This window comes from Nicotiana tabacum, chromosome 5 (assembly GCF_000715075.1).
Source record: "Nicotiana tabacum cultivar K326 chromosome 5, ASM71507v2, whole genome shotgun sequence".
NCBI classification, from domain to species: domain Eukaryota; kingdom Viridiplantae; phylum Streptophyta; class Magnoliopsida; order Solanales; family Solanaceae; genus Nicotiana; species Nicotiana tabacum.
This window is the reverse complement of record NC_134084.1, coordinates 121,920,920-121,943,617: the sequence shown is the minus strand read 5'-3', so window position 1 is coordinate 121,943,617 and position 22,698 is coordinate 121,920,920. Positions and strand designations below refer to the sequence as shown.

At 41.3% G+C, this 22,698-nt stretch overlaps 1 non-coding gene and 1 pseudogene across 1 annotated transcript; both read left to right on the top strand.

The window, feature by feature from the left end:
- The first annotated feature begins 7,206 nt into the window (after positions 1-7,206).
- Positions 7,207-8,064, top strand: LOC142180937 (pentatricopeptide repeat-containing protein At5g15010, mitochondrial-like; annotated as a pseudogene).
- Positions 8,065-22,158: 14,094 nt separating this feature from the next.
- Positions 22,159-22,230, top strand: TRNAD-GUC (transfer RNA aspartic acid (anticodon GUC)). Its single transcript has one exon. It is a non-coding gene; the product is annotated as a tRNA-Asp (tRNA).
- Positions 22,231-22,698: the final 468 nt, after the last annotated feature.

Here is a 22,698-nt window from a genome sequence, read left to right as displayed (position 1 = left end):
TGTGCGGGTTGGGAATATCTGGGCGAAGTAGGTTCATATGTGGGAGGTGGGGGTGATTAGTAAGTAGGTGGTGGAGTTTGGTAAAAGGGTGAGGGTGCTTGGTAATTCGGGGTAGGCTGATATGTGATAGGGGATTTGGCTCTTTGCGCAACCATCACGGCACCTACGTCCCTTTTCTTGGACGTACCACCAGACTGTAAAGCCTTATTGGTAGCTTGCAAAGCTTTAATGTTTGTAACCATACCACTTTTGATGCCTTCCTCGATCCTTTCCCCTAGTTTGATGATGTCGGAAAATTTCTGGCCCTCAATCAACATCAGCCTTTCATAGTACTGCGGGTCTTGAGCCCGGATGAAAGACTTGTTCATTTGTTCTTCTTTTAAAGCAGGTCTGACCTTAGCAGCTTCTGATCTCCAGCGAGTGGCATACTCGCGGAATGTTTTCGTGGGCTTCTTCTTTAAGTTTTGAATGTAGAACACATATGGTGCATTTTCTGTATTGAACCTGAACCTGTCCATAAAGTCGGATGCCATACTCACCCAGTTCGGCCATTTCTTCGGGTCTTGGTTAATGTACCAAGACAGTGCATCTCTCTTCAGACTCCTCATGAAAAGCTTCATGTGAATCCTTTCGTCCTTCCCTACTCCGACCAGCTTGTCGCAGTATGTTCTCAAGTGGACTCTCGGATCCCCTGTACCATCAAACATCTTGAACTTAGGAGGTTTGTACCCCTCGGGCAGTTCGACATCCGGTTGTATGCAAAGATTTTCGTAGTTCAACCCTTCAATCCCCTTACTTCCTTCGACACCCTAAATTCGACTAGTCAATTTCTTGAGTTCCGCAGCTAGGTTCTTGATGAGTGAGTCTTTATCATCAGACTCGGGTGTGCTTGAGACAGGTTGGGTGGAGTGTGGCATAGTTTCCACATAGATAGGGGTGTTATGGTAAAAATGGTCATTTGTGGAATTCCGAGGTTCTGGGATGAACAGTGGAGTATTGCTTGATGTGTGGCATGTATTGCAGTGGTGGTGAGGAGCGGGATGGTTTTGTGGTTTTGGGATGTTTTGTGGAGGCCTGGGGTTCTGAGAGTTTGGAAAATTGATATCCGGAGTGGTGAGGGAAAATGACAAGTTTGTCAGATTCCGGACCTGATCAAGTTCCTCCTGAAATTTCAACAGTTTCTGCTTGAGTTGGGACGCACTTTCTTTGGAGACCTAAGCACCATGAGTGACCTCTACCCGTTCAGTTGAGTTTTCCTTTCTGGTGTTGTTCAAATCTTCCATCGTTCCTTTGTTCCTGCTTCTGATAGGACTAGAAGGAGGAGTGGGTGGAGGGCCCTTTGATCTCGTGGAATATGATGACGATGCCAGAATGCACGAACCTTTGGGGGGGGGAGTAAATAAACAAAAAGTAAAAACAAAAAGGTAACAAGTCAGTGGGTATTATAAGAAAGTGTTGCGATATTTAAATACATAGTGCAAGAATGTATATCGCGTCCTAATTTGGGATAATAGGTAACCCTATCCTATTTTATATAATACCGTTGCGGCGTACAACCCGATCCCATTTCATATAATACCGTTGCGGTGTGCAACCCGATCCCATTTCATATATTACCGTTGCGGCATACAACCAGATCCCATTTCATATAATATTGTTGCGGTATGCAACCCGATCCTATTTCATATAATACCATTGCGGCGTGCAACCCGATCTTATTTCATATATTACCGTTGCGGCATGCAACTCGATCCCATTATACAATTCAACATCAAACATAAAAGTATCCCGGCAAGGGAACAAGACTATAACATCAAGAAGTCCAATTTTTGCTCAGACTGGTACTTAAAGGAATCTTGGCTGAAAACATATGAAAGATGAATGCATCCTGCAGGACATAGGGATGCACCAATTTAAGATAGCATCAGATGACGAATGGATTTATTGTGTTCAAAAATTAACATTGTGGTTAGTTAATTGATTAGTTAATTTTTCGTGCCATTGCCTCGAACCTTCTACCATTTTCCGAAGTATCTTCTTTATGTTTTTGTTGGCTGCCTCGACTGCTTCATTCGCCTTGGGACGATATGGGTTTGAGATTCTAAAGGATCCATTCTATTCTTTTTAGATATGAATAAATCTAAAAAGGATGTCTTTTGAGTCTTTTTATGGGGATACAGAAGGTAAAAATACAAGGATTTCTAAAGGGTTGGGTCACAACCCTAGTAAAAATCTAGCTACTCATGCTTGAAATTAAAGAAATAGAAGAAGAGATGATAATTAAACTCATATTGCAAAATCAAAATGACAAAATCTATGTTAAAATATCCCAAAATATGAAAAACTACTAAAAGAAGTAAAGAGAAACGACTATTATAGCTGTTGATGTCCAAAGTTGACCTAAAAATATGAAACTCATCTATTTATACAGGGCTAGAAATTTTGGACAAAAATTCCCTTTCGGAGGTTCTGCGACTGCACAATTCCATGTGCGGTCTGCACTTTTCTTCAGCTTGACAGGATCAGAAACCTGCAGCCACATAATTCTGGATTGCGGCTGCACTGCACTCTTTATTCGGTCCACAAATTTGTAATTGTGGCTGCACCACCTTTCGAAATGAAACCAAAAAAATACATTGGGTAAAGACATAATTTCATTATATGGTACCAAAACCATTCTTCAGCATTTCATATGCTACCATGACTGATGCGGCGTTTATCTTCGGACTTGGGATACACTTCCCTTCTGTAACTTTCTCGACTGACATTGCGTCAGAAACTTGGTAGACCCATGGTCCTTTGTCATCTTCCACTTTAATGAATGGCATAATGGTGTTGCTGTGAGCGCACAAATTATCTTCGCCGTGCACAACTATTTCATGTCTGTCCCATTCAAACTTGACTATCTGATGGAGTGTTGATGGTACTGCTTTAGCGGCGTGAATCCATGGTCGCCCTAATAGCAAATTGTAGGAAACAGTTATATCCAGCACTTGGAATTCCATTGTGAATTCTACTAGACCTATGGTCAGCTACAACATTATATCCCCGACTGAGTCTTTGCCTCCACCGTCAAATCCCCGCACACAGATACTCTTCTTATGGATCCTCTCCTCTTCTACTTTCAGCTTGCTTAGAGTGGAGAGAGGACAGATGTTGAGGGACTCACTAAAACTGCCAAAATCTTGTTGGGTTGTATGTGGCCTTGTCAGCTTTCAGTTTTTGATGTATAGTTGTCTATAGAAGCCTTGCCGGCTGGCCCACTGTATTCTGCCTGTATACATACATATGCCTTGATGGCAGGCTTCTTTCACGTATGTTAATTTGTAATGCAGTATATGTTATTCAGGTTCATATTTTAGACGCATGCTTAGGGGTGTTTGACAGGTAAAACTCAGGCGCCCATCGCGGACCATCGGTTTGGGTCATGACAATAGTGGTATCAGAGCAGTTTTATCCTAGGATTGTCTACAGACCGTGTCTAGTAGAGTCTTGTTTATGGGTGTGTCGTGCACCACACTTATAGACAGGAGGCTACAGGACATATAGGATGTTACCCTCTTTTCTTATCTTAGATCGTGCAATATAAGCATTCGTGTTCCTAACGATGTGTTACGTTTTTAGCGATGCCTACGAAGACTACAGCCGCTAGCACGGGTCAGAAGGCTACAAAGGTACCAGAAAGAGAGATAAGTTATACTATGGAATCATACCCATCAGAGATCATGGGTTCTATTGAGGAGGATCCATCCGAGGATCCATACAGCCATCCATTCAAGTTGTTTCAACCACTCCGGCAGTAGATAGGGTGAGAGGAGTTCTGACCTCACCAAGGCCCTTAGTTTCACAACCCGTTGATCAAGGTATGAGGGAGTAGTGCATGGATTGGCACAACTGGGATTCCCTCAGGCTCAAAACTATATCAAGGTATTTGAGGACACCAGCTCTTCTGAGGTTCCGGATAGTCCACAGTCTTGGGAGTCCGTCAATCAAGGTTCTTTAGTGTATGTTATGGGATACGCAGAGGAACAAGATAGTAGGTCGGGCCAAGAGAAGGAAGGTAACTGATAAGGACATAAAGATTCCGCTTCGGAGTGTGTCTGATCGAGGTTCTTATGTAGGACGAGGCAAGGACCCTCTACTGTAGGCTTCCTACAAGTGTCAGTTTTTGGTTGGTGAGTCCTACCTCTTCTTAGAATATTAGCATGTCAGGGTTTTAAAGGTGTTTGGTTGTTTTATGAGGATGTAGGGAGCCCCATCCCAACTTGTATATATATTGGTTGTGACTACTTAGAGGTTTTGCAGATAGTATCATGTATATAGTTTTGGGTATGATATGTCTACAGCCTAGTCGACCCCTATGTATATAAACCTTTTTTCTAAATTAGTTATGCGAGTTATGTCTTTCTTAATGTTGTTATGTATATATATGGATGTTGCCGTAATGACCCATGATAGATTTGAGAACAAACAAGGATAAGGTACGTGGTGCTCGGTTAGGTAGGACTTGATATTATAATTGATATGGATTGATTGGCCTTTTGTTATGCTAACGTCAAGTATAGACCAAAGGTGGGTTGATTTCAGTTTCTAGGAAAGCCTGTTTTAGAATGGAAAGATAATACCGCATCACCAAGAGGTAAATTTATCTCCCATCTCAAGGCAAGGAAGATAATCAGAAAGGACTACATTTATCACTAAGTTCGGGTTTGGGATACGAAAGTAGAGTTACCAACCATTCAGTCCATCCTTGTGATGAATGAGTTTCCCGATGTTTTCCCGATGAGCTTTCGGGTCTCCTACCAGAGCAAGAAATTGAGTTTTCTATTGACCTACTACCATATACTCACCCAATATCTATTCCTCCCTATAGAATGGCCCCCACAGAGCTGAAAGAGTTGAAAGAACAACTAAAAGACTTGCTTGAAAAAGGTTTTATCAGACCTAGTACGTTACCGTAGGGAGCACCTGTGTTGTTTGTAAGGAAGAAAGATGGTTCCTTAAGAATGTGTATTGATTATAGGCAACTGAATAAGGTGACAATCAAGAATAAGTACCCGCTCCCGAGGATTGATGACTTATTTGATTAGTTGCAAGGTGCCAAGTGCTTTTCAAAGATAGACTTGAGGTCCGGTTATCATCAGGTAAGGGTTAAGGGTGAAGATATTCCGAAGACAGCATTCAGGACTAGATATGGGCACTTTGAGTTTCGGGTTATGTCGTTCGGTTTGACCAATGCCCCAGCAGTATTGATGGATTTGATGAACTATGTGTTCAGGCCTTTCTTAGATCTGTTTGTAATTATATTTATTGACAATATATTGGTATATTCTCGTTTAGAGGATGATCATGCTAGTCATCTGCGTACGGTGCTCAGAGTTATACAAGAAAGGAAGTTATATGCAAAATTTTCTAAGTGTGAATTCTGGTTGAACTCTGTAACTTTCCTTGGGCATATAATTTCAGAGGAAGGCATCCGGGTGGATACACAAGAGATTGAGGCAGTGAAGACTTTGCCTAGACCCACAACACCGATGAAGGTTCGTAGCTTCTCCATTTGGCAGGATATTACAGGAAATTTGTAATTGTCTCGCTTAATGTTCCAGAATAACATAAGGAAATTTATGATTCAAGTAAGATGAAAAAAGATTACGAATAAGTATAGATAGATATATGTAGGTCGCAAGTTAAAAAGTATGGTAGAGCGACAAGGTTTTATAAAGATTCGAGTAAGGATAAGAAAGGATGAGTGAAAAGGTAACGGGAATGGGTAAGTCCTTGGGGTTAAGCTCATAAGAGAGATGATGGTTTCCCTAAGTTATAGGAGGCTCAGTATAGCCCGAATGAACTCAAAGGAATCTAAGACTAGTAACGTTTAGAATAGATGAAATATTGCCCTAATAGTGGGATAAGGGCGCAATTGTGAGGGATAAAAGATGAAGCTTGGGCCTCCGAAGAGGGGAATTTCCTGAATTGTGCAAGATTAGGAAAACTATGCAAGTTAACTTAGAAGGGAACTAGATTTCAATGGACCGACGCTTGTGAACAGAGTTTTCTAGGCCTTAGAGGACAGATTAACTTCAGCACTGATTCTACCTGGACCACAATAGGATTGAGTGTGACTGCGGGATTCTTAGGATTGTCACCCTCTTTGATAAGTCCAATTGATCCCTCGGGATCCCACTCCTCATCAATTTCTATCACATTGATCCCTTAGCCCCTATGATCTGGAAGAGGATTGTTGCGGACGTTGGGTGCGGCTTCCTTTTCCTGTATGACCTTATTATCAATCAATGTTTGGATCTTACCTTTCAATGTCTGGCACTCGTCAATAGTGTGCCCTTTCATACCGGAATGATATGCACAGGTTTTGTTCGGGTTGAGCCATTGAGATGAATTCTCCATTGCTACAGCGAGAATATGGGCGACATAACCAGCAGCCTTCAATCTTTCGTACATCTGATCGATGGGTTCAGTAATGGCGGTGTATTATCTGGGTGGTTTGTGATCAAAATAAGGTCGGGGTTTCTAGTAATTTGGATGAGTTGGAGGTGAATGATAGTAGGGTGGCTGGGTGTTATAACAATGATAGGTGGTGGCGGGTTTAGAATATCTAGGAGGTGAGGGTTGGTATATAGGTAGAGTTTTTTGGTATGTGAGTGGATAATTTGGGCCTTGGGCCACCATTAATGCCCCTACTTCTTTCTTCTTAGATATGCCGCCTGATTGCAATGCTTTGTTCATGGCCTGCAGTGCCTCAAAAATTGTCACCATCCCGCTTTTAATACCCTCTTCAATCCTTTCTCTGAGTTTGATGATATCAGAGAACTTATGATTCTCAATGACTATTAGCCTTTCATAATACTGTGGGTCATGTGCCCTGACAAAGAATGTGTTCATATATTCCTCGTCTAATGCTAGCCTGACCTTAGTTGCTTCCGACCTCCACCGAGTAGCACACTCGTGGAAGGTCTCAGTTGGCTTCTTCTTTATATTCTGGATATAGAAGACGTCCGGTGCATTCTCTGTATTAAACCTGAACCGGTCCATAAAATCTGATGCCATGCTCACCCAGTTGGCCCACTTCTTAGGATTCTGGCTTATGTACCAGGACAGGGCATCTCCGGTAAGACTTCTCATGAAGAGCTTCATTCGAATACTTTCATCTTTTCTAACTCCCTCGAGCTTGTCGCAATAAGTTCTCAAATGAACCTTGGGATCACCCGTTCTGTCAAATATTTCGAACTTGGGAGGTTTTTTTCGTATTGTAGTATCATGTCTTGCTATTCGAGAGCTGGTAGACTCAATGTAGTGCTTAAGCTTTTCAATGAGATGAAATTGAATGGGGTTGCAGCGGATGTTAAAGTATACAATGCTGTGATTCATGCTCTGTCAAAAGGCAGGTTGGTTAAACAGGCTAGGATTGTGATGAAGATGATGGAAAAGAATGGTCTCACTCCAAACACTGTTACTTATAACTCATTAATCATGCCTCTCTGCAAAGCTCGATTGCTGGATGAAGCCCAGGAGGTCTTCAATGAGATGATTCAATGAGGTATACATCCTACTGTTCGGACTTACCATGCATTGCTTCGTTGCCTTAGGACGGGGGAAGAAGTGTTCGAGCAGTTGCAGAAGATGAATATGATGGGCTGTATTCCAACTCATGACACTTATATAATGTTAATTCGGAAGTTCTGCCGATGGAGCCAGCTTGATAATGTCTTCAAACTGTGGGACGAGATGAGCAAGAATGGCTTGGACCATGATCGGAGCTTATATATAGTGCTGATAAATGGACTCTTTATGAATGGAAAAACCGAGGAGTCATACAAATACTATCAAGAAATGAAGCAAAAAGGTTTATTGTCGGAGCCCAAGATAGATGAGATGCTTCAGGCTTGGGTAGCTGGCAGAGGCGATTTTCAAGAGAATAAAGTAACATGCAGTCAGGAAAACAAAGAGAGGGTCAAATTTGAAAAAGCTGATAAAGAAAGGGATTTCCGTAAAATGCCTGAAATACGAAGAGTTATGAGAGAACGCGGCTTCTCCTTTTGGGATTAGTAGATTGGGTGTTGATTACAGAGTTAGTGTAGGGATTCTGGCTCGGGTCCTTGTATAACAGGTGTATGAGGTTTCTTCCTTTTTGATTGTTTCACAGAATGTTCCTGGTTTGCTACTGGTCCATGTACTGGAAATGTACTATTATGGATAAAGCAAGTTGCTTCTCACATATACTTGGCAATTCTTGTGGTCTGAGATACTTGATATAATTCAGTTACCTATCTATTTGCAATTTGAACAAATGGCTCTTTTATTTCGTATATATTGCAAAGTGATGAGGTCCGGATTTGAACAAACCTCCACTCGGGGACTGCCCTCGAAACCTCAAAGGCAGTCCCTACCCATGGGCCTCCGAGCAAATTTCCCCTCAAAGGTTATCGCGGAGCCTAAGTGATAAGTCACGGTTTTGAGGCTCGAAGTGTTACTCTAATTCAACTCGAGATAAGGGTCCCGACGACCCGAGTTTATCGGTTCAATCCAAGCTCGATCCAAGGAACGACAAAGGGTTCCACGAGAAGCCATACTAATCAATCAAATGTCAGAAAAAATATCCACATCTGGGTTCGATATTGGCAATAGCCGATAGAGTCACGCATTCAAAGTCTCCATAAGTGAAAATGAAAAGAAACATAGCAAGATAAACTTGGGAAAACGTCTTTGTATTCAGAAAACACTTGATTATAAGAGCCCTCGAGGGGTCATTACATATGATTACAAAAGCCCACGAAGGGTCCTTACATAGAAACAAAGAAGCGAAAATGTACACATATAGCAAAAGCCTAGAGCCTAGCCTACTCTCAAAGGCGCTTCCTTGGCAGCAACATCTTCGAGCATCATCTCCTCGGGAGTCCTATCTCGATCCTCCAGAATGGAATCTTCAAAAGGGGAGACGACGAAGAGGAAAATGATGAAGAAGAGCAAAGTGATGTGGAAGAGGCAGAGAGGAACGAAGAAGTGGCTGGGTGAAAAATCTGGCTAGTATGGATTTTGCCAGGCTACTATTGTAAAGCCACTTCTTGGGATGTTGCCACGGTGCGGGATGCAACAATTAGTAGATAGTACTACCTTACTCCACAGAAAGCAAAGGGAGTGAGGCACCGCACCAAGTAATTGGGGGAGGTGAGCAGCGGTGTATAGTCCAAGCTCCCTCTTGAGCAGCGGTGTAGAGTCTAAATATTTCCCCAGGTCAAGAGAATTTGGCCCCCTGCTTTGTCATCCCGAGCCAACGATAATAGCAGCAACAATAACAACAATAACAAAATGGCGTAATCTCGTTCAACCAGAGAAAGTCTAGGAGATAGGCTGTGGCATGTGATAAGTAGGGATTTTAATGAGTTTCATACTTCTTCTTGCCTATGCTTTGATTATAAATCATTAAAAAATAGTCCCAAAAGGCTCATAAGTTGTGCTTGATTGCAGGTTTGATCAACAAAGTGACGAAATGTCAAAGATCGGCTCAAAAGGAGTGAAACCTGCTCAAGTATCAAAGACAAAGTAAACTGAGGGCAAACAGGCCTAGTGCGGACCGCACAAAGTTGAATGCGGCCGCACTAGGTGATTTAGAGAGATGGCAAAACCAGCCTTCAGGCAACGCGGTCGCAGTCCACATTTCACGGTTCGCGATGAAGGTTCCGCAACCGCACTGCCTTTTTATGCGGTCTGCGGAAGAGAGATTCAGAGAGATGACAAAAACCAGGCTTCAGGCAACGCGACCACAGTACACATTGCACGGTCCGCGGTAAAGGTTCTGCGACCGCACTACCTTTTTGTGCGGTCTACAGAAGAGATATTCAGAGAGATGGAAAATGCCAATGCGGTCTGCGGTCATGGTTGTGCGGACCGCGACAACTGCCTTTGTGGTCGCGGTCCATTCTATGCAGTCCGCGGAGCCTGCTATTGATTAGTTAACTGCACGGTTATATGCTACGTGGTTCCAGTTGAGGCATACGAGTCAGTTATGGCTTGATTAAAAAGGTCCAATGACAGTTTTAAAGCTAAATTATATCTTCTAAAGTTTCAACTTCCGCTAAATCTTGTTATCTAAGAAAGTCTTAAAACTACATCCCATTATCCATGAGGGCCCTGAAAACTCCTAATTGAATCCTATCTCAAACATGAAAACTCTAAAGCCAACTTATATTCCTTTGGGGTACATTTATGCTAGATTTTGGTATTCATGGTTGTTTTGAATTTTAAACTAGGTCCCATTTTCCAGGAGGGTCCTGAGAATTTACGGTCAAACCTGTCTTGTGCTTGCCTTTCCTTACGAAGGGTTTCTCCGAAACAACGAAACTTTCTGCCCCTATTTCATTCAAAGAAAAATCTTGTTAGTTTAAAATGTGGTGGTTAGTTTGTGGCATTCTTGCTGAAGGTGGCCTCTCCGCTACCGTGTTTTGCTTTGCCTGGTTTTTTCGAACTGTCATGCCTATAGGTTCAATACTTGGTTTAATTGTGTTAGAAACCATGCCTATAAGAAATCGAATATTCAATGTGTGTGCAAAAACCTCATTCACATGTTGTTCTGCTTACAAATTATAGAAATCATGTCTATAAGATCTAAAAATAGGAACAAATTATAGAAATCATGTCTATAGGATCTAAAATGGTAACAAATCGTAGAAAGCATGCCTATAGGTATGAATCAACCCAATATCAATTCTCAAATGTCCCTATCATCTTCAAAATTGTTTCATTGCTTTATGATTAAACTAACTTTAAGACCAGACTTGGAATTATGCGTACATGTCGTGTCACTAGAGCCAGCCATAAAGGAACTATAAAAGAAAAGAGAACTAAACAAAAAATGACTAGAAATAACAGAAAACAGAAAATTACATTAGACAGATGGTGAAAGAGTTTGAACAACAAAACAAGTAAAATGAACTGGGGTTACAACTCTGGAACAAACCTAGAGAACACTAAACGAGTTACTACGAAAAAACAAACTAGGGAAAATAAAAGGATAGAAGTGTTTGAATCACAAGATAATATCCAAATTACAACCCTGAAAATAACCCGGACAACAAAAATGACAACAAAATAAACCACCAAGACTCCTCTCCAGCTAGCCAAGAGATGGAGCGTCTTTTCAATCACCAAGCACGACATCTTAGCCACTGGGTTCCACATAAACATTGCCAAAACCATTAATAACTCCAATATCATTAACTTCAGTCAGCAAGTTTCCAAGAGGATTCGCATGCTCCTTTTCATTGTCATTGATCACAATTACCCTTTCTTGAATCATTCTTTCTATTTCCTTTTTCAAAGAACGACAATATTCAATGATATGCCCTTGAACATTAGAGTGGTACATGCATCGTACAGTAGGATCAATGCATTTTGCATATGGGTCTGGAGTATAGCCGAGGAGCGGCTCAATCAGGCCAGAATGCTTTAATTTTTCAAACAAGATTGTGTAGGACTCCCCAATTGGCGCGAAACTATTTCTTTGCCTTTGTTCTCTTCCTTGACCCTGTTTCCTAGGGTTGTTGGGTGCTCGAAAATGTTGTGAAGGCAAGAATACATTATGCGATGCTGGTGCTCGCCATAGGGAGCAACCTGGTGGTTGGACAGATGACCGGACATTGTTCGGAGGATAATATTGAGGTGAATTATGTGGAGCTTGAGGATAGGTTGATTAGAGTTGAGGTTGGGTATATTGGTGAGGTAGGCCCTTTGGTCCATGTCGTGACTCTGAAACAACCATGGCAACATCATCGTGTCCCTTCTGACCCAACAAACTTCCTGTGTCATTCTGAATTGCTTGTGTTGTTGCTTTTAAAGCATAATAGCTCATGATCTTGCTCGACTTCAACCCATTTTCTCCCATTTCTCCCATTTTTACCACATCATTAAAAGGCCTACCCACAGCCGTGATCAAATGCCCAAAGTAAGTTGGCTCTATAGCTTGGAGAAAGTACTTGACTATCTCTTTTTCTTCTATCAGAGGATTGACTCTGGCAGCTTGCTCTCTCCATCTGAGCCCATATTCCATAAAGCTTTCATTAGGCTTCTTTTCCATCTTGGTGAGGGACATGCGATTCCGGGACAATTTCTATATTGTACTGAAAGTGTCTGGGAAAGGCCTGAGACATATCATCCCACGTGTACCACCTGCTAGCATCTTGGCGGGTGTACCACTCCAGAGCTGCCTCGCCCTTTTTGGCATGGTATAACAACATACTCATATAATTGACAGAAAAATAACCCAGTTATAGATATTGGCATCAAATAGCCAATAAAAGTATATCACAATAATAATATGTATATCACAACTCTTTTTTTCTTCTTTGTCTATATCAACATGTATATTAAAATTTTATTTTTATTCATTTCGCGGTGCACTAAAATACTAATAGTAAGTTATAAAATAGCATCGATGCCCCGTAGGAACCCGTAATGAGAAGGACAAAAATATCCATCACCAGAGAAAAGCGAACCCGGGGGTATATTCCCGAGGACGCCTCATATTCAGCAAAGAGGACACCGAGACCTTGTCTAAACCTCACAATGATGCACTGGTAATCTCTTTCCTTGTAATTCTTTTCAAATAAAATGTGTGCATGTGGACCCAGGTAGCTCGACCAACATTATCAGGTTGAGGGTGATAGAGCAGCTCGAACTGCTTGACCAAATCGTGCTCGCCACTCGAGTCCCAACGGATTCAACATGGCAAGTGAAACAACAAAAGGAGAAATCACCCTCCCAGTCACCGTGGCCGGCACGACCCAAAACGCCAAATTCCATGTCATCTAAGGAGACATGAGGTACAACGCCTTATTCGGACGGCTGTGGATACACTGCATGAGAGCGGTATTGAACCATCAGAACCAAGTTTGGAAGCGTTACTTACCTCAACCAGGCCAAAATCCTACTCCGTGATGCTTTTGCCTCTCAAATTGGCCTCCGGATGCTCCGAATCTAGCCACAACAATTTGGTACAATCAACACGAGCTAAAGGAATCAATCCCATAAGAAAATGCTAAGCTTAAGATCAAAAGTCAAAAAGACAACTTAGAAATAGGGCCCCGGGCCCACATTTTGAAATCCGACCAAAGTCATAAAATTCTACAACCCACTAGATTACAAGACTAACCATACCAGTTTCACTTAATTCCGCCTTCGAATCAGCTTTCAAATCCAAAAAAATCTTTTTATGAAGTTGTACAATTTTTTCCAAATTTTGATCCCAAATGTCTACTCAAATAATGAATCCAACATTATAATCATGTATTTTAGCCAAAATTCAGTTAGAATCACTTACCCCGATGGCTTTCTTGAAAATCCCTGGAAAATCGCCAAAGCGTGAGCTCTCTAGGTCACAAAATTCAATAACCCACTCGATTACGAGAGTAACCATACTAGGTTCACTCAATTCCGACTTCGAATCAGCTTTCACATCCAAAAAATTCATTTTATGAAGTTGCACAATTTTTTCCAAATTTTCATCACAAATGTCTACTCAAATGACGAATCCAATGTTATAATCATGTATTTTAGCTAAAATTCATGTAGAACCACTTACCCCGATAGTTTTCTTGAAAATCCCTCGAAAAATTGCCAAAGCCCGAGCTCTCTAGGTCAAAATATGAAAAAAACCCCAAATCTCGTATTTATAGTGCACCTTTCGGATTTCCATCACCGCTGACCGCGGAAAATCACCGCTGACCGCGCTTCTGGTGGCTGCGCAGATAGGCCTTAGTATTTTGACCATAACTTTCTCTACAGATGTTCAAATGATGATGTCTTTACCTTTCTGGAAACTAGACATGAAGATTGTATGTCTAACTCATAGGTGCTCTACCATTATTTAAATTGGTGCACCAGAAGATCCGAGTCTCCCAAGACCAGAACCTCCCGGACATTCATGTCTGCAGCTAGCCTTAAACCCAAAATGCATGCTTCGTATTCAGCCATATTGTTGGTACAATAAAAACGAAGTTGAGCTGTAACAGGATAGTGATGTCTTGTTTTAGAAATAAGCACGACTCCTATTCCCACTCCTTTCATGTTAGCAGCCCCATCAAAGAAAAGTTTCCAACCTAGCTTTCCGGCCTGTTCTAGTTCATCAATGTGCATCACCTTTTCATCAGGAAAATAAGTCCTCAGTGGCTCATACTCTTCATCAACCGGGTTCTCGGCCAAATGATTGGCCAATGCTTGGGCTTTCATCGCAGTCCGAGTCACATAGATTATGTCAAACTCTGTGAGCAAAATCTGCCATTTTGCAAGCTTCCTGTCGGCATAGGCTTTTGAAAGATATATTTCAATGGATCCAAATGCGAAATGAGGTAGGTAGTATAGGATGACAAGTAATGTTTCAATTTCTGTGCCACCCAAGTTAGGGCGCAACATGTCCTTTCCAGGTGAGTGTACTTAACTTCATAAGCTGTGAACTTTTTGCTAAGATAATAGATGGCTTGTTCTTTCCTGCCGGTGACATCATGCTGCCCCAGTACACAACCAAATGAATTTTCCAAGACTGTCAAGTAGAGAATCAAAGGTCTCCCTGGTTCTGGAGGAACCAGCACAGGTGGGTTTGTCAAGTAACCTTTTATCTTATCAAACACTTCTTGACACTCATCAGTCCACTTGATCGCATCGTCCTTCTTCAACAACTTGAAAATAGGCTCACAAGTTGTCGTGAGCTGAGCAATAAACCTGCTGATGTAGTTCAGCCTTCCTAACAGACTCATCACTTCAGTCTTGTTCCTCCACCATCGTCCCAACGATTTGAACAACCCTCATATCTAAAGGTTACAGAATAAACTACACTATTGCAAACTAAAGGAAGGATTTGATGCGATGGTCTTGTATTCTTTAGAATTTGTGGATTCTGTATCTCTTATTCTTATCCGGATTCTAAAGAATAGATACAGAACCCGAGGGATGAAGTATCCATTTAAAGACATAGCGCCCCCGGCAAAAGGGACGTTAGTGCCATCGAATAGCACTAGTATGTATAACTAAACACCATCTAATTAGAAAGAACTTTCATACAAGAGTAAAGAGGAAATCATAAAGACAACAAAGTTTCAAATAAGCACCATGTCAACAATATAAGGAGGTTCAAATGATTTTCACATAGTTTCTGAAATTTTAGATTGGAGCATCCCACACTATTGCATGATTATCTACTGCCACCGCTTCTTTTAGCGGAGTCCGATCATGGCCCGATCGGCCAAGCCGTCTCTCGTAGATGTTACCATTATCTTATTCACACTTTTCAGTTTCAATCATCAATACATTACCACCATGCGTATATATCATGGCGTCCGATCACGGCCCGATCGGCTAAGCCGCCTCCACGAGACGTTACCATTTTCCATCAATCATCTCATTTCAATCCTTGTTTCCCATAAATCATTTCATAGGCACTTGGGAAATTTTAGTTTATATATCCCACCATTCTTCATAAAAATGTTGTACTAAAGCAAAATACATTAATTTTAGTGCTAGGTGTTCGCTTAACAAATTGGTTGTTAATTAATCCTAACATGCAAAGTTAAATCCTAAATGCAAGATATTTTTTGTATTTTTTATGAAGTAAAATGCAAACAATTAACAAACAATGCTACAAAAATCCACAAAATTGTAAGTCCTGAAAGAAATTATTTTATTTTGAATTTATGGGAGTAATTCATATAAGGCAAAAATCACGTGCTCACAGCTGCCCCTCTTTGCCCGGAAACACGAAGAGTTTTCGTGCAAATATAAAGTGAGCGGATACGAGCGATTTTTGCCCGTTTGAGTACTCCGCGGGAAACATTTTTTGAAAGAGTTGACCGCACCCTGCTTCTGAGGTTGCCTACATATCCTTGGCTAAAAGAAATCAGGTCAGTGTAGTTCGGGAATGTCTGGTAGCTGGGACTACTATGAAGCTGTGATTTTGCTATTGCTGCTGCTGCTGTTACTACTTACTGAACCCCCTTATGACACCATGTCAAAATAAAACTAGAAGCTAGACTAGACTACGATCAATGGATTACAAAAGTCCTATCTATTTCTTCAACTTGATCTTGTAGTTCTTGTTGCCTTGTTGTCTTGTATTCTCTTGGTAAAATTCCTTTATTGCTGCCTTGAATTGTAGTCTGAGATGTTTTTCCCTTCTTCAGGTAGGTGCCTGACTGCTGAACTTGATATGTATTCTCATGCTCTTCAGGCGGGCTCCTGATTGCTGAACTTGAATGTATTCCTCGCTCTCCAGGCGGGCTCCTGACTTCAACATAGACAAAACAAAAAATATGAAAGCTAAAATTTTAAATTGTACTCCCTTGTTCTCCAGGCGGGCTCCTGACTGCTACGCTTGAAAGTATTCCCTGCTCTCCAGGCAGGCTCCTGACTACTGACTTGAATTGTATTCCCTACTCTCCAGGCGGGCTCCTGACTTCAACATAGACAAAACAAAGAATTTGAAAGCTAAAATTTTAAATTGTACTCCCTTGTTCCTCCAGGCGGGCTCCTGACTGCTACACTTGAAAGTATTCCCTACTCTCCAGGCGGGCTCCTGACTGCTGACTTGAAATGTATTCCCTGCTCTCCAGGCGGGCTCCTGACTTCAACATAAACAAAACAAAGAATTTGAAAGCTAAAATTTTAAATTATACTCCCTTATTCTCCAAGCGGGCTCCTGACTGCTACGCTTGAAAGTATTCCCTGCTCTCCAGGCGGGCTCCTGACTTCAACTTGAAATGTATTCCCTGCTCTCCAGGCGGGCTCCTGATTGCTGAACTTGAAATGTATTCCCTACTCTCCAGGCGGGCTCCTGACTTCAACAAAATAGACAAAAAACAAAGAAAATCTTTTGCCCCAGTTTGGTGGCTGGGTACAGATGGGAGTGTAAAACTAAATCATATTACCAAGTATTACTAAGAATTTGAAAGCTAGGTCCCATTATCCAGGGGGTCCTGACAAATGACAATTTGAAATCTAAGTTATATTTTCTAAAGGTGTGACTTTTGCTAAATCTTGTTACCTAAGAGGGTCTTTAAACTACTCCCATTATCCAGGAGGGTCCTGAAAATCTTAATCTTAAAACTCCTAATTGAATACTATCTTGAACATGCAAACTTCTAAGCTAACTTATATTCTTTTGGGATACATTTATGCTAGATTATTCTATTTCTGAACTTTAAACTAGGTCTCATTTTCCAGGAGGGTCCTGAAAATCAAAAATCAAACATGTTTGGCGACTGCCTTTCTCTACGGAAGGTTTCTCCTAGACAATTGGAATTTTCTACCCTTGTTTCAATCAAAGAACATTTTGTCAATTTAAAATGGTGGTTAGTTGATGGCATTCGTGCTGAAGATCTTTCCACTGCATTGTTTTATTCTGAATGGCTTTCCCGAACTGGCCCTGAACCGTTTTGACTTTCTGGCTGAATTTCAAATCCCATGACCTTTGACGAACCGAATGTTCTATACCCATGTTGTTGTTTTGCACCTCTGACCCCTTTATCCGAAACTTTTGCATCTCCCATGACATTACCAAATCATTATACCTTACATCGTGCTGTCTTTAGTATGCTCTGACCACATTGTAATTTGCAATTTTGGAAGTTGGTAGTGAGCTTTGAAACTCTTTTCCACCTACTTGGGGCAAGACTGACATTAAAACATCTTAGACAAACAAACCCAAAAGAAAATAAAATGCAATGACTTTGCGGGTTAAGTATAAGAAGAATCCAAAACCAGAAGACTGCTACAAAGGGAAAAGAAACAGAAACTTATCTAAGTGGACAACTGGTACCAATGATCATGACATGCATTTCGGATTAATCGGCCCAATCTATCCAACCAATCAACTTTCAGTTGCCGTACTTTGTCGCCTCAGAATTTCCATGACCTAATTACTTTAACCAAACCTTGACCTTGTTCATCCTGCGGTGCCTTGAAACAATTTTCCACCAATAGACCTTTCTCACTTGTTGACTTTTCAACTCACTTTCGCCTCAAGGTGCCCGTGAGGGTTTTCACCAATAAGACTTTCTCATTTTATTTCTCTCAACTCTCGTCGCCTTACGGTGCCTGCGAAGGTTTTCACCAATAAGACTCTCTCATTTTTATTTTTCCTGCTTGATCCAGAGTGTTGCCCCTGACATGAATTACCTTTACCATCTCAACTTGGCATTTCTCAAAGATTGCTCAAAAGGTCTTTCTTTGGACCGTAATGTGGGCTTTTGGACAGGGTTAGAAAGAAAGGGTATAAAAGGCTCAAAACCATTCAAATAGGTTAAAGTTACAACTTTCGGAATCAGGTTTCTCACAACAACCACAATTTCTGCCCCAGTTTCTTGCTTGGGGGCTTTTGGATTTTTGTTTGATGAGACCGAACCGTGAGGCTGCCTACGTATCCTTAAAAGGAATAGGTCGAACATAGTTCATGTCATAGAAATTATTTTGTTGTGGTGATTTTTCTTTTTCTCTTTCTCTTTTGCTTTTCTCTCTTTTTCTTTTACTGTTTTTCTCCTTCTTTTCTCTTTTCTTCTTTTTCTTCATTCTTCTTTTTTTCATTCTTTTCTTTCTCTTTCCTTTCTTTCTCTTTTTCTTTTCTTCCTTTTCCTATCTTTCACGCTTGTGTTTCTGATATTCACTACTGATTCCGAAAGAGGGGTAAGAAAGAAAATAAATAAGGCTCAAAAGGGGTGACGAGGGATAAAGTGTTTATATAGCAGAACAAAATGCCTTCGTCATTTCAATCTTCAAAATATGGCAAATAAAAACAAGTACAATCAAACAAAGAAATCATACATAGTATCTCTTGACTGCATCGAAATTGATAGCCATTTCTACACATTTTCCTTCTACATCTGTCAAATATAACGCGCCATTGGACAACACTCTAGTTATGACAAATGGCCCCTGCCAGTTTGGGGCGAACTTTCCTTTTGCTTCAGCCTGATGAGGCAAGATACGTCTCAATACTAACTGACCCACTTCGAACTTCCGTGGACGTACCTTCTTGTTATATGCTCTCGCCATTCTCTGTTGGTACAACTGGCCATGACATACTACTACCAATCTCTTTTCATCAATCGACTTAATTGCTCCAAGAGGGTTTTGACCCATTCGGCGTCATCAATTTCTGCCTCAGCGACAATTCGAAGGGATGGGATTTCAATTTCTGTGGGTATTACTGCCTCCGTTCCATACACCAACAAATAAGGAGTGGCCCCTACTGAAATGCGAACAGTAGTGCGATAACCCAACAATGCGAAAGGTAACTTCTCATGCCATTGTCTGGACCCTTCCACCATTTTCCGAAGTATCTTCTTTATGTTCTTATTGGCTGCCTCGACTGTAGTACTCTTAGACCGTCTGTGAAACTGTGACTCCAGTTCTGGGAAGTTTTTGGTTAAACAGTTGTATTGGATTCATGTTCAGCTAGTTTATTGTTTTTCTTCTACTTAAGTTAAATTTTGCTGTTTAAAGTTAATGCTTCATAATTGTTAAAGAATATAAGATGGAAAAAAGGTAATCTGTTCAATAATTGGATTGCCTAGCTTGCATTAATAGGCGCCATCACGACTCCCGAAGGTGGGAAAATCAGGTCGTGACAGCTTGATCTCATTATATAGAGCTAAACTGTCACGACCCCAAACCCGAACCCGGTCGTGATGGAACCTCTCGTGAAGACAAGGCTAGCTGATGCTTCCCATTTTCCGATTTCTAACAGTTTAGCGTTAAGAAACAGTCGAAATATGATATAAAAAAAATCCAAGTAGCAGATAATATCATAAATATGCGGAAGAACAACCCAACACAGCCCGATATCGGGGTGTCAGTAGTCATGAGCATCTACAAGTTCTAATACAAGTCTGAGAAGTCTATAAACTATTACAAACTGTCTGATATAGAGATAGAAATGACAAAGAGGGAGAAACACAGGCCTGCGGATGTCAAGCAGCTACCTCGTGAACTCCAAATGTCCACCGGGAGCTCTCAACTTACACTGGCAGGATCAGCAATGCCTGAATCTGCACACAGGGGTGTAGGGAGTAAAGTGAGTACTCCAACTCAGTGAGTAACAAAGGTAAATAAAGACTGAAAGCAAGAAATCACGTAAGGCACAAAGCATTCTATAATGAAGCAATAAAACCATTTAAAACAGTAAATCAGTAAAAGATAGGTAAAATCTTTTAACTTAAATGTGTTTTCATGAAAAGCCTTTTTTAATACTTAAGCAGGTAATTGACAGTCAATTAGGAAAATTAAACACATAAAGGTTCGCCCCTCGGGTATAGTATCAACAAATCCGCCCCTCGGGCAACATCTCCGAACAGTACCAGCCCTTCTGGCTCAAATCACAGATCACAATACCAGCCCTTCGGGCTTAATCTCACATCACAATGGGAACCTGTGCTCACTAGGGGTGTACAGACTCCTAAGAGGCCCCTTACGGCCCAAGCACAATATTAAGCCACCTCGTGGCATCATCACTAGGCCCTCGACCTCATATCAATCAAGCCACCTCGTGGCTTATATATATCTCAAGCCCTTAGCCTCATAATCAATATCAAATGTTTCCTCACAACATAGGTCACCGGCCTTACTCAGTCAAAATCCTCAGAAGCCACTCGTGCAATAGTAAAACATGATTCTCAACCTAAAAATATCATTAAAAAGATCAAGTAAGTGTTAAAACAGAGTAAATATGGCCGAGTACGAAAACAGTGAAATATAACATGACCGAGTTCAAGTATAAAGTCAAAATAGTGAGGAAATACCAGTAAAAAATCTCTGAAGGGTTCAAATTGTTGGCACAAGGCCCAAATATGGCATTCAGCCCAAATAATGATGATAACAAATAGATTTCAGTCAAATACGCAGTAAAATAGTCATCAGGGACGGACTAAGTCACAATCCCCAACAGTACACGACCCCACACTCGTCATCAAGCGTGTGCGTCACCTCAATATAGCACTATGATATGCAATCCGGGGTTTGAAACCCCTCAAAACATCATTTACAATCATTACTCACCTCGAACCGGTCAAATCTCTAGCTCGTGATGCCTTTTCCCCTCGAATCGGCCTCCACTTGCGTCGAATCTATCCAAAATCAGAATGAGGATGTCAAAATATGCTAAGGGAATGAAGCCCAAGTGAAAACAATCAAAATATGACACATATCCCGAAACTACCAAAACCCGGCCCCCGGTCCCATGTCTCAGAATTCAATAATTTTTACATCAATAGGTTCCTTATCTCCCCACGAGTTCATACATATCAAAAGTTCTCAGCTTCCAATATGACCACCTAACCACGGAGAAAGGTGTTATCTTTCTCCAGCTCTCCGACCCTCCTATCTAGTCGCTTCTCCTTAGCCCTCGCCGCGGACTAGTCGTTCTCCCGCTCAGCCTGAAGGGTGCCGGTCGCTTGCTCAAGCACCTCCAATCTCCTCTGAGCATCCAAGCAAGAAGACTCCACCTTCTCGAGCTCGTTGTGCTTCTCAGCAACTTCGTTAATAAGGCCCTGCAACTGAAGACGACACTCCTCCAATTGCCTACGTAACTCAACCACTTGCGCTTGAAGATCACTATACTGGGCCTCCATGCCCTTGCTGACCTCAAGCTCCTCCTCCTTACTCCTCAGCGTCCCCATAAGAACGCTGCACTTCTCGATAGACTTTACCAACTCTCTATTTTTCTCCTTTAGCTCATCTTGAAGAGCCTGTATGTCACCCTCCTCATTAAGTCGCCGACGAAGTTCCTGGTGCTTGCGCCGATATTCAAAATATTTGCTTTGCAATCTCAAAAATTGTCTTACACCTCTCCTCCCTTCGGGCGCTCTCAATCTCCAGTATCATCGTCTGCGATCAGAAAAAGAAAAGAAATAAATCGAAAGCAAAAACACAGGTAAAAAGAATAGAATACAGAACGCCCGGTTATCGCAATTCTACGTCCTAAATAGAATAAGAACCCCAAAACCCATATCGCAAACCCATATATAAACCTTTAAAAAGAATGGAACAAGACATTCTCATATCTAAAAGTGGAATATCTAAAGGATTTGATGTAGTTAAATCAAAAGGTGGGGATCACAAATTGTATTTTTATGTTTCTGTATCCTTGTAGAAATAAACTAGATAGATGTCGTTGTAGTATAGTGGTAAGTATTCCCGCCTGTCACGCGAGTGACCCGGGTTCGATCCCCGGCAACGGCGCCAAAAAGTGATCGCAGCGGACTCAACCTGAGGAAGAGTGGGCGCTAATATTTTTACCCAATAGCGGTATCGGGGTCAATTTTCCACAGGGAACTTCAATTTGGAGTTGCGTGTTTGTATAGTCTAGGACTATGTTTTAGCTCCTAATTGATCTTCTAACATTTTTGGTTTTCTCTTGATTAATAGCTACAATTTATCAACTACAATTGTAAAACTAAGTTATGCTAAAATTATGATTCTAAGTTGTATGCAATATAGAGAAAGGCACTAGGATCGTGGCATGTACCTAGGTGGTCAACTAACGGGTAGAGATTCCTAATGCAAGAATGATGACTATGGGACTTATGCTATAACCGCACTTTTGCACTCACTCTCACACCTCTCGGTAGAGAGAGTGATTTTGCCCAATTGACTCTCTCGAGACCAATTGGGTAGGCCAATTTGCCCAAGCAACTTATAGTTCAAGTT